The sequence below is a fragment of the Salmo trutta genome, chromosome 32 (assembly GCF_901001165.1).
Source record: "Salmo trutta chromosome 32, fSalTru1.1, whole genome shotgun sequence".
Lineage (NCBI taxonomy): Eukaryota > Metazoa > Chordata > Actinopteri > Salmoniformes > Salmonidae > Salmo > Salmo trutta.
This window is the reverse complement of record NC_042988.1, coordinates 189,224-202,226: the sequence shown is the minus strand read 5'-3', so window position 1 is coordinate 202,226 and position 13,003 is coordinate 189,224.

Below are 13,003 nucleotides of genomic sequence, written 5' to 3'. Positions count from 1 at the left end.
GGGTGAATGTTGGCCCATTCCTCCTGACAGAGATGGTGTAACTGCGTCAGGTTTGTAGGCCTCCTTGCTTGCACACACTTTTTCAGTTCTGCCCACAAATTTTCTATGGGATTGAAGTCAGAGCTTTGTGATGGCCACTCCAATACCTTGACTTTGTTGTCCTTAAGCCATTTTGCCACAACTTTGGAAGTATGCTTGGGGTCATTGTCCATTTGGAAGACCCATTTGCGACCAAGCTTTAACTTCCTGACTGATGTCTTGAGATGTTGCTTCAATATATCCACATCATTTTCCTCCCTCATGAAGCCATCTATTTTGTGACGTGCACCAGTCCCTCCAGCAGCAAAGCACCCCCACAACATGATGCTGCCACCCCCGTGCTTCACAGTTGGGATGGTGTTCTTTGGCTTGCAAGCTACCCCCTTTTTCCTCCAAACATAACGATGGCCATTATGGCCAAACAGTTCTATTGTTTTTTCATCAGACCAGAGGACATTTCTCAAAAAAGTACAATCTTTGTCCACATGTGCAGTTGCAAACCATAGTCTGAGTTTTTCATGGCGGTTTTGAACAGTGGCTTCTTCCTTGCTGAGCGGCCTTTCAGGTTATGTCAATATTGGACTCGTTTTACTGTGGATATAGATACTTTTGTACCGGTTTCCTCCAGCATCTTCACAAGGTCCTTTGCTGTTGTTCTGGGATTGATTTGCCCTTTTCACACCAAAGTATGTACGTCTCTAGGAGAAGGAACGCATCTCCTTTCTGAGCGGTATGACGGCTGCGTGGTCCCATGGTGTTTATACTTGCATACTATTGTTTGTACAGATGAATGTGGTACCTTCAGGCATTTGGAAATTGGATGAACTAGACTTGTGGAGGTCTACAATTTTTTTCTGAAGTCTTGGCTGATTTCTTTTGATTTTCCCATGATGTCAAGCAAAGAGGAACTTAGTTTGAAGCTAGGCCTTGAAATACAGCCACAGGTACACCTCCAATTGACTCAAATGATGTCAATTAGCCTATCAGAAGCTTCTAAAGCCATGACATAATTTTTGGGAATTTTCCAAGCTGTTTAAAGGCACAGTCAACTTAATGTATGTAAAGTTCTGACCCACTGGAATTGTGATACAGTGAATTATATGTGAAATAATCCATCTGTAAACAATTGTTGGAAAAATTACTTGTGTCATGCACAAAGTAGATGTCCTAACTGACTTGCCAAAACTATAGTTTTTTAACAAGACATTTGTGGAGTGGTTGAAAACGAGTTTTAAGGACTCCAACCTAAGTGTATGTAAACTTCTGACTTCAGCTGTATATAAAACAACATAATATTCAAGATTTCGTGCTTTTCAGCTAAAATGATTATGTAGCATTCTTTCCACCAACAGAATGTTAAATATTTCGGGCATAAAATCATCGAAGCTCTGCAGATTTTGTTGTGAGGATATAGAATCATTAGACCATTTATTTTGGTATTGCCCTCAGGTAGCCTGTTTCTGGTCAGTCAATTACTAATATACTAATACTCTTAGTAAAATTATTTATTTTCAACTTGCAATCTGTGGATTCTATTCGATTAGATAGATTGAAATTGTTCGTTAAACATCACAGCGTAGTTGAAAGATATATGTTGTGTTGAAATCTGAAGAGAGTGGCCTGCAAAGATAGGTGGGATGGGCTGAGGGAAGCTGAGGGTTGGGATGTGGAATTGGAGACAAGTGGGAGTGTAGTTACTGTGTGGGAGATAGAATGATGGTCAAAGATAAAAGTAAAAAATAAAGTCAAAATAAAACATAATAAAAAGTAAGTTTGAATGACACTGAGGGGCAGTGTTTTTACAGCTAATGCCAGTTTGCCTGATGCTGATGCCGTGCAGGTGTTTGTACACATGCATATACACACACACTCTCATTCAAATAAACGCATACAAGAACACACATGTATTAGTGCCAGACATGCACACAATCATATACAGTTGGCACTGCTGTTATGATTTTGGTTGTCCTTGATGTCCTTTGTTTTGTTTTTTTGTTTTTATGTTTTTTTTTAAATAGTTTATTGCTGTTTTCTTCTGTCTCTTTTTTCTCTTTAGTTCATTCTCTTAGTTGTTGGTGCATTGGGGGATTCTTGAGGTTGGGGAATGGAATTAATTGTATTTAAAAAAAAATATTCTTGAGGGAGAATGTGGGAGGGTTCTCGAATTGTTGAGGGACAGCTATTGGGGAACTGTGTGGGGATCTTGTGTAACGCCCTGGCCATAGAGAGGGGTTTTTGTTCTTTATTTTGGTTAGGCCAGGGTGTTACATTGGGTGGGCGTTCTATGTTCATTTTTCTAAGTTTTTGTATTTCTTTGTTTTGGGCCGTGTGTGTGTGGCTCCCAATCAGGCACAGCTGTAGTTCGTTGTTGCTGATTGGGAGTCACACATAAGTAGCCTGTTTTTCCTTTGGGTTTTTGTGGGTGATTGTTTCTGTTTTGAGTTTTTCCTGACAGGACTGTTTGGCTGTCGTTTTTGTTTATTTTTGTAAGTGTTCTCTTTTCATTAAATCCAAAGATGAATACACATCCTCCTCTGCACCTTGGTCTTTCTCTAACGACAGCCGTTACATCTTGGAGGGTTCAGGTTCACGTTTTTTGGCCTGGTGGGAGATCTCTCAACGTGCCCTTGAGCAGGGCATTGACCCTAGATGCTTCTGTGTGTCGCTCTGAATGGGAATCTGTTGGGTGACTGGTATGGTGTAGTTGTTGAGCGGCTTCACTGCAAGTATATTGTATGTTTCGGATATTCAATCAAATAAATACAATAAAAAAAATCAAAAAACATGATTCACGTCTCTCTCATAGAAAAGAGCGGACCTAATGGGAACCATGTCCATTCGTCCTGCATCTTTCCTCTTAGTTCAAGTCCTTCCATCAGTTACCCTGAATACAGACTGAGCTAGAGAGTTGTGACATCTTGAGGGGGATTTAATTAAATTGCTCGAACGGCGGTTCGAATACCAAAGTCAAATCCCACTGAGGAAGCTTGGCCCTAGACACCGGCCTAGGCCACCGCGTTCCCAATAGGAAAACGTTTCGCTAGGGGTTGGCTGAAGACAGTGTCTCTGCCAAACCTCTCATGACAAGCTGAAATCGCCACCGCTAGCACCTTAATGGTGGAGGGTGGGCGCTGCTTATCATGTGAAAACACATTCCATTCGCTGCATGTGTGTAACGAGTGAGCTGAGAGTCGGGAAGCAAGTACACGGAGTGAGTGTTTTAATAAATAAGCATGTAACAGAAACAACGCACCGACATGAAAACAGAGTCAATGAGGAAAGAACCAAGGAAAGGAAAGAACCAAGGGGAGTGACAGATACAGGGAAGATAATCAAGGAGGTGATGGAGTCCAGGTGAGTGTCATGAGGCGCTGGTGCGCTTGACGATGGTGACAGGTGTGTGGGATAATCAGCAGCCTGATGACCTAGAGGCCGGAGAGGAAGTATAGGTGACAATGTGCAGGAGTCCCAACGGACTCTTAAAGTGGGCAGACTACATGAGACTCAAGAGTGTCATGCCGAAATGAGCCTTCGCCGTGTGAACCAGTAGGTTGTCTAGGTAGGCCAAAAACTATATTACCTGATGATGCAACGGCTTTATTGCCGCTTCCACGCATTTGCTTGAAAGGCAAAACGCAGGAACTCCCTGTGACGCGGCTGCACCGGCAATTGGAAGTATCCGTCATTTAGGTCTATGCTTATACAAACATCTTTGTTGTGGACACAGTCCAGCAGACGCTTTGTCGTAAGTATTCGAAAGGGCCGTTAGGCTACGCTCTCGTTGAGAGTGCGTAAATTCAATATTGGCCTCATTCCCCCCGTGTATTTTGGCACATGGAAATAGTGCCAAAATTCCGTTGCACCTGGGGATCCCTTGTTCCGTTGCTCCTGGGGAAATACTGTGACCGCCTCCTTTGCCAAAAGTTCTGTAATATCTTTCACAAGAGCGGTTACTTTCTCTGGCGTCTTCATCACCGTTTCCACCACTCCCGAAAACGGGGGAGGAGTTCGGTGGAACTGGATGGCATAACCCTTCTCCAGCGTCTGGCTTAGCCAGGGGGAGAGGGTGCAGTTTTAATGTCACTCCCAATAATGCTCTGGGAGCGGGAGAGTGCGAAGCTGTGGTGCAGACAGCAGGTAGGATCTGTATTCCTCTATGGCCCAAGCCACCACTGTCCCCCAACATTGAAGTGGTGGGACAGCCCACAGTGGGCCCCCCTCGAAAAGGGGAGGAAAAACTGGCGCATTCTGTGAGAAACGGGGGCAACGACACGTTGGTTATACACATAACCTTGTAGTTCCAGCCCTCCTTGATCACAGCACGGGTCTAAGCTACACTAACTGAGGCGCCTGCCTGAGTTAGTGCGCCGTCTCCCAACAGCAATTGTGTCATCAAACCAACATAGGTTTGTGTACGCTGGTTGTTCTTATAACCCTGAGCCACATTACTCCTAGGAGTCTGTGGTTCTTATGAGGTGTAGCATAGTGGCTCAAAAGAGTGTCCGCCTCTGCAGAGCTGAAACCAGTTGGAGCTGGTGCATTGAAAGGATCTTTCACCCAGTCATATTGGGAACTGTTTTCAGGGAAGTACTTTTTAAAGAATCCCATCCGTGATGAAATATGCTCCTTAATATATGGAATCACTGAGGTGGCATCATAGTCAGTAGTGTTAACAAATCCATGCAGGTTCTCGAATGAATCAGTATTTCCTTCATCAAGTCGCCTGCCCCACATTGCAAGCTTTCGAGTGAAAGAGCTGATCTTGTCTGTGACCTGAGAGAGGTGTTTATCTTTCCCTTGAAGCTGTAGATTTAGTTTTGCCAGGAAGTTCTCATCACAAAATTTTTCTGCGAGGTCATACTTGTGCTCCTGCTCCGAAAACATTCATATCTGCTCTCTGAGCTCAAAAACTCGGGACAAGACTTTTCCTCGTGACAGCCACCTTGCTTCACTGTGAAACAGCACAGCTTGATGTTCAGCTCCCATCTCCTCACAGATAGCAGAGAAGACTCTTGTTTTTAGTGGTCTGGTCTTTATAAAATTGACTACACCTACAATGTCAGTCGTAACCTCAATTAATTCAGAGGAAAGGTGCCTTGATGCCAGTGCTTCTCTGTGTATAACACAGTGTGTCCACTCAGCATTAGGTGAGGCCTTCTTGATGAGTGCCCAAAGTCCTTTTCTCATCCCTGCCATGGTCTATGCACCATCACTGCAAACACCAATGCAGTTCTCCCACTTTAGCCCATTCTCAGTCAGGAAGCAGTCCAGCATTTTGAATAGCTCTTCAGCTGTGGCTCTGTCTCTGACATATTTACAAAAAAGTAGATCCTCACACAGGGAGTTTGTCATGTCAAAACGTACATAAGCGATAAACAAACAGTTTTTGTTGCTGTAAGTTTCTTCATCGAACTGTAAGGCAAAACGTTTGTCTTTGAGTTTATCTACCAGCTGTTCTTTAAGATCGTTAGCAATGTCATTTATACATCTGGCGACAGTGTCATTGGACAGAGGGATAGTTTTTATTTTTGCAGCACTTGCGTCATCCAGCATGACAGAGACCATGTCTAATGCTGCAGGCAGTATCAGCTCCTCTGCTATGGAGTGGGGTTTTTTGCACTGAGCAATTTGGTATGCCACCTTATATGATGCTAACAGTGCTCGCTGATTTACTGAAGTAGCATTCACAAAGCGGGACGATTGTTGGCAATATTTGGCACGTTTTCGCTGAAAAAACTCAAGCGGCTTATCAGCGTGATTGGGGTGTAATGTCTTTAAGTGACACCTTCATTTATTTGGCTTCATGCTGTCCGCTGCCAACATATTTAGACACAGTAAACATACCGGTCTTTCCTCGTCTTCCACCGTAGTCACAGTGAAGCCAAGCGCTACATACGCTTCGTCATATTTCTTCGTCTTAGCTTTCGAGAGACTTACATTTGTCTCATTATCTCCTTCTCTCTCCGCCTATAAAATATTTTTCCGTTGTGTCTCTTAAAACCTGTTGAGGCCAGGGGGCAGGATCTAATCCCGGTATTGGGATTCATTGTCATGTGACCATGGCGGGGAATTCAAAACTGCAAGAGTAATCATTTCAAATAATCAAATAATCAACTATTTTCCTCCATTTGAAAGATATATCTCCTAAATCTAACCACGCTGTCCGATTTTCAGAGGCATTACGGAGAATGCATAAAGTTAGGTTATGTGAGGAGAGTACATTGACAATAGCTGCGTGTAATGTTTAGCCAATTCAAAGAAGGGCATCAACAGAATTATGCACTTACCTTTGACAATCTGCATCAGATGACACTCATAGGACATTATGTTATACAATACATGCATTTTTAGTTCCATCAAGTTCATATTTATATCCAAAAACAGCATTTACAGTCGCGGTGAAATTCAAAAATTTTTTCGGCTCGAATGCACCCAGTGAATCCAGCATTACAAATCACGGAATTACTATTCGAAAACATTGGTAAATTATAATATTGTCATTCAAAGAATAATATATTATCATCTCGTAATTGCTACCGAATGGCCAGATCTCAAAATAACTTTACTGGGAAATCACATTTTGCATAAACTGGGTACTATGCTAACAACAATAAGCTATATGCTAAGCTAAGCTAAGCTATACCGTTAGCATTAGCATCATCTAATATCGATAATAACATTCTAAATATCCCCTTACCTTTGATTATCTCCATCAGAAGGCGCTGCCAGAGATCCCAGGTCCAGAACAAATGTGGTTTCTTTTGACAAAGTTCATAATTTATGTCCAAATAGTTAGCGTTCAGTAGGCTCCCACAAAATGAGGTGGGCAGTGTAAAGTCACGTCGAAAAGCTAAAGAAAACCTAGTAAATAATCTATTTACGTTTGTTTAAACATGTCAAACGTTGTTTAGCATTAATCTTTTGGTCCATTTTTAACGTGAAACATCAGTAAACATCGGTAATATTTTCACACAACCTATCAAGTGTCTAGAATAAACGATAATGACAAAGACACTCTTCTCAGATTCATGCGCAGGCGCAAAAAATGAAGTGATGACGTGTCAACTTGTAAGCTTTCTAATTCGGTCTGTATTCATGACAGATGCTTCCAACAACTTTCTAAAGATCGTTGACATCTAGTGGAAGCCGTAGGAGTTGCGAACTGAATCCTTTCTCACTGTGGTATCTTTAAAACAATGACACTAAATAGTACAGTCACAAAATTCTCATTTTTTTAAATCTATTTTTCACAGGTTTTTGCCTGCAATATGAGTTTTGTTATACTTACAGACACCATTCAAACTGTTTTAGAAAATTCAGAGTGTTTTCTATCCAAACCTAAACAATAATATGCATATTCTAGCTTCTGAGTTGGTGTAGGAGGCAGTTAAAAATGCGCACATATTTTTTTCCAAAATTCTCAATACTGCCCCCTAGCCCGTAGAGGTTAAGGGTTTGTTATCTGCACTTCATATCTCCTGCTCTGTGCTGTGTGCTCTTGTTCGGTGCAAAAAACCCTACTCCCTGCAGCAAAAAAAGCATGTTCCCCGGGGTCACACGCGTCGAGCCCCCCCAGGGGGAAGAAGGACTGCCTTAAAATACTTGATTTAATATCCTAATAAAGTCAAGATACCTTAATAGAAAATGACTAAAATGAAAGTTAAAGTCACCCAGTAAAATACTACTTGAGTCAAAGTCTAAAAGTATTTGGTTTTAAATATACTTAAGTATCAAAAGTAAATGTAATTGCAAAAAATATACTTAAGTATCAAAATTAAAAGTATAAATCATTCCAAATTCCTTATATAACCAGACGGCACGATGATGTAAAGAATATTTGCTCATCTGTGGTGTGTAATGAGGAGCAACCAGACGCTGCACTTGACACATTTATGAAATTGCTTATTCCAGTTACTAATAAGCATGCACCCATTAAGAAAATGACTGTAAAAACTGTTAAATCCCCTTGGATTGATGAGGAATTGAAAAATTGTTTGGTTGAGAGGGATGAGGCAAAAGGTATAGCAAATAACTCTGGCAGCCCAACTGATTGGCAAAACGTACTGCAAATTAAGAAATCATATGACTGAACTAAATAAAAATAAACTATACTATGAAACAAAGATAAATGATATAAAGAATGATAGTAAAAAGTTTTGGAGCACCTTAAATTCAATTTGAGGAGAAAAAAAACAACTCAGCTCCATCATTCATTGAATCAGATGGCTCATTCATCACAAACCCCACTGATACTGCCAACTACTTCAATGAATTTTTCATTGGCAAGATAAGTAAACTTAGGGATGACATGCCAGGAACAAAAACTGACACTACACATCCAAGTATATCTGACCAAGTTATGAAAGACAAGAATTGTACTTCTGAATTCCGTAAAGTCAGTGTGAAGAGGTGAAAAAATTATTGCTGTCTAGCAACAATGACAAGGAAAATTACTGACAATATTGCCACTCCTTGTCATGCCCTGACCATAGAGAGGGTTTCATTCTCTATTTTGGATAGGCCAGGGTGTGACTAGGGTGGGCATTCTATGTCCTTTTTTCTATGCTTTGTATTTCTTTGTTTTGGCCTGGTATGGCTCTCAATCAGGGACAGCTGTACATCGTTGTCACTGATTGGGAGCCATACTTAGGCAGCCTGTTTTCCTTTGGGGTTTTGTGGGTAGTTGTTTTCTGTCTTGTGTTTTTCACCTGACAGAACTGTTGGCTTTCGTTTTTGTTTCTTTGTTTAAGTGTTTCGTAATTTATAATAAATTATGACCACTTACCACGCTGCATCTTGGTCCCCTCTTTCAGACGACTGTTACACTCCTATTTACCACATCTTCAATTTAAGCCTACTAGAAAGTGTGTGCCCTCAGGAATGGAGGGAAGCTAAAGTCATTCCTCTATCCAAGAATAGTAAAGCCCCCCTTACTGGCTCAAATAGCCGACCAATCAGCCTGTTACCAACCCTTAGTAAACATCTGTAAAAAATTGTGTTTGACGAGATACAATGCTATTTCACAGTAAACAAACTGACAACAGACTTTCAGCACGCATGTAGGGAAGGACACGCAACAAGCACAGCATTTACACAAATGACTGATGATTGGCTGAGAGAAATTGATGATAAAAGGATTGTGGGGGCTGTCTTGTTAGACTTCAGTGCAGCTTTTGACATTAGCGATCATAGTCTGCTGCTGGAAAAACGTATGTGTTATGGCTTTACACCCCCTGCTATAATGTTGATAAAGAGTTACTTGTCTAACAGAACACAGAGGCTGTTCTTTAATGGAAGCCTCTCAAACATAATCCAGGTAGAATCAGGAATTCCTCAGGGTAGCTGTTTTAGGCCCCTTGCTTTTTTCAATCTTTACTAATGAGTAAGGCCAGTGTGTCTATGTATGCGGATGACTCAACACTATTTACGTCAGCTACTACAGCGACTGAACTGACTGCAACACTTAACAAACAGCTGCAATTAGTTTCGGAATGGGTAGCAAGGAATAAGTTAGTCCTAAATATTTCCAAAACTAAAAGCATTGTATTTGGGACAGATGATTCACTAAACCGTAAACCTCAACTACATCTCGTAATGAATAATGTGGAAATTGAGCAGGTTGAGGTGACTAAACTGCTTCAAGTAACCCTGAATTGTAAACTGTCATGGTCAAAACATATTGATACAACAGTAGCTAAGATGGGGAGAAGTCTGTCCATAATAAAGCACTGCTCTGCCTTCTTAACAACACTATCAACAAGGCAGGTCCTAATGGCCCTGGTTTTGTCGTACCTGGACTACTGTTCAGTAGTGTGGTCAGGTATTTGGAAAAATTGCAATTGACTCAGAACAGGGCAGCATGGCTGGCCCTTAAAAGTACACAGAGAGCTAACATTAATGACATGCATGTCAATCTCTCATGGCTGAAAGTGGAAGAGAGATTGACTTCATCATTACTTGTTTTTGTAAGAGCTGTTGACACGCTGAATGTACCAAGCTGTCTGTTTGAACTACTAGCACACAGCTCAGACACCCATGCATACCCCACAAGACATGCCACCAGAGGTCTCTTCACAGTCCCCAGAACAGACTATGGGAGGCGCACAGTACTACATAGAGCCATGACTACATGGAACTCTATTCCACACCAGGTAACTGATGCAAGCAGTAGAATCAGATTTAAAAAGCCGTTAAAAATACACCTTATGGAGCAACGGGTACAGACAGATGCATATGCACACATTGTGATATTGTTGTATGGTGGTATTGAACATTTTGTGCTGTGGATATGTGGTGGTGTAGGGATGTTGTTTGATGTACTGTTTAATCTTTAGCTCATTCAGTACAAACATAGTTAATTGTTTATTTTTTGTTTTATATGTAATGTGGGTGCATTGGTGTGTTTGGACCCCAGGAAGAGTAGCTGCTGCAACGGCAGCAGCTAATGGGGATCCCTAATAAATACAAAACACACTGTCTCCTCTTGGCCTTAACGAGGAATTTGACTTGCAACCGTTTTTAGTTTAAAAATGTCCAAATTATAGTTTTTTATCCGAATTGAATATTGTATGTGTATATATATTATTGTAAATATTGATCACATTCGTTGTGTATGATCATATATTTTCTTCCTGTTTCAAGTGATGTCACAGAATACTGCCACTATATACTGTATAGGACCTTCCACCACCATCTGGGATATGGATGCCTGATGAAGACCTAAGGGTCAAAACTTTGTCATAAATAAATATCACCTGGGAGCATGAGCAGCAGTGTGCGACATTTTCCTTTCTGTTTTCCATGTTTAGTGAGTCTGCCAGATCAGAGGCAGTAGTAATGACCAGGGATGTTCTCTTGATACGTGTGTGAATTGGACCGTTTTCCTGACCTGCTAAGCATTGAAAAGGTAACGAGTACTTTTGGGTGTATGGAGTAAAATGTATGTTATTTTCTTTAGGAATGTAGTGGAGTAACATTAAAAGTTGTCAAAAATATACAGTATATAGTAAAGTACAGACTAATAAACGCTACTTAAGTAAAAAGACTTTGAAGTACTACTTAAGTGCTTTACACCACTGCTAATATCTAATATATGTAACTTGATTTGAGATTACAGTTACTTCTGGTTTTCAATGAAAATTCGGTGCCATTCGAGGAATGATCCTTTAGACAAACACAGTTACCATAAAGCAGAAAGTTCAATCTAGTGCACCATCCTATCATTGTAAAGAGTCATGAGACCATTTGGCCGGGTAGACCACACAGTCTACGTTGGCATTACGGCCCTCTCTCATTGTAAATGGACCTGCAATTATCTTTGCCTCTGGCTACGGTCAAAGGTCTTGGGTCTGATAAATTTGCAGCACTACTGACCACAAGCTAGGACTAAGCAACATAAATCACACAGGAAGACCTGAGGATGAGGATTCAAGAGATGAGTGGTGTGTGTGTTTACTACATTACATTTGCCAGTTATGATTAGGATGGACTGTAAAGGGTAAACAACAATAAGCTTTTTTCTGATAAAATGTAAAGTATAATTATTCTGCATTCCCTGAGATTGACTAGTGATGGTAATGCATACACAGGAAGCCACATCTTTTCAGAGCTCTTTGTAGAAGGTTCACTGGACGCTGCTTCTAATTTCACAGCTTTCTCCATAATCAGATAAGAAGAACCCAGTAAATGACAAGCACTGAGCTGAACTAATGTAAGGGAGTGAAGGCCAAATTATCTTAATAAATATGTGAATATCAAGAGGACCTTGATACAAACACCTAAGACATTCATTTTAAGGAGTAAAAAAAATATACTACAACATGATGCATGCTAGCCTGGGAACCAGTCTGTTTGTGCCATCGTGCCACTCCTTGCCATACCAATGTTTGGAATGACAGTGAGTTGACATGATAGCACAAACAGATCTGGAACCAGTCTAGATGCATCATGCATGCATGGTGAAAATCTTTGGCATTTTAGTCTCTTCCCGATTCTTAGTATGGTCGTCTCTCACCGATATGGGAAAGGGAAAGTGTGTTATCCTCTAGCTCCTGTTCAGTGGGTTTGAACGATTTTCTCATTGAGGGAGATTCATCGCTTGTTCAGCCCCATGGAGTGAGCTGAGCCAGGCTCATAGAGACAACCATCAGTCCTTGTCTCTCTGGCCCTTTGGGAGGTGATGGGTCAGCCTGACATTCCATTGCAAATTTAATTCCAGTCTGCCCTTTGGTGGACATAGTTACATTATCCTTGGGGGATGGATCAGGTTGATTGCCGTCTAAAGGGGACTTTTGAGTGAATGCAGACTTTGACCCCTAACATAGAATGGAATTGATTGCAATAGAATGGAATAGAATATAAAACATATAGTCGAATATAATATATATTATTGATTAGTCTCTTTCACTTTGATACATGGTACATGGTTTATCTCACACGAGCCCTAAATGAGGCAACACTCATCTGTTCAATATTGTGAGTATAGTTGGTTAATTGAATAACCCAAAATATTTTCTGAAACATATTAAAATGAAATATTACAGTTAAATAAAATTACATAATAATTACAATGCTCATCAAACAATAGATCTAACTAAGACATAGAGGCAGTGAGACTAATCATAGTTGCAACTGTTGCGGCTGTACATTCGTGAACCAATATGAAATTTAGAGGGAAAGACACTCCCGTTGAATGTAGAGGGAGGGACACTTTGTGTCTAGGCTAATAATATACCATAACGGCCCATGTCATTTCAATAAAAAATTATGCAAATTGTCCATGTGATGACATTGTATCAACATGGAAGACCTATTAGGTTTGCAAAATGTCATACACGGTTTTTTCCCACCCACTTTTAACCAAAATGGCTAGAAGTTTTGTTGATTTCACATAGAATTCACGTTAGTTAACAGCTCAATCAAATATTGGCTTGTTTTTGAACTCACGTCTGTGCACAGTGGGTGC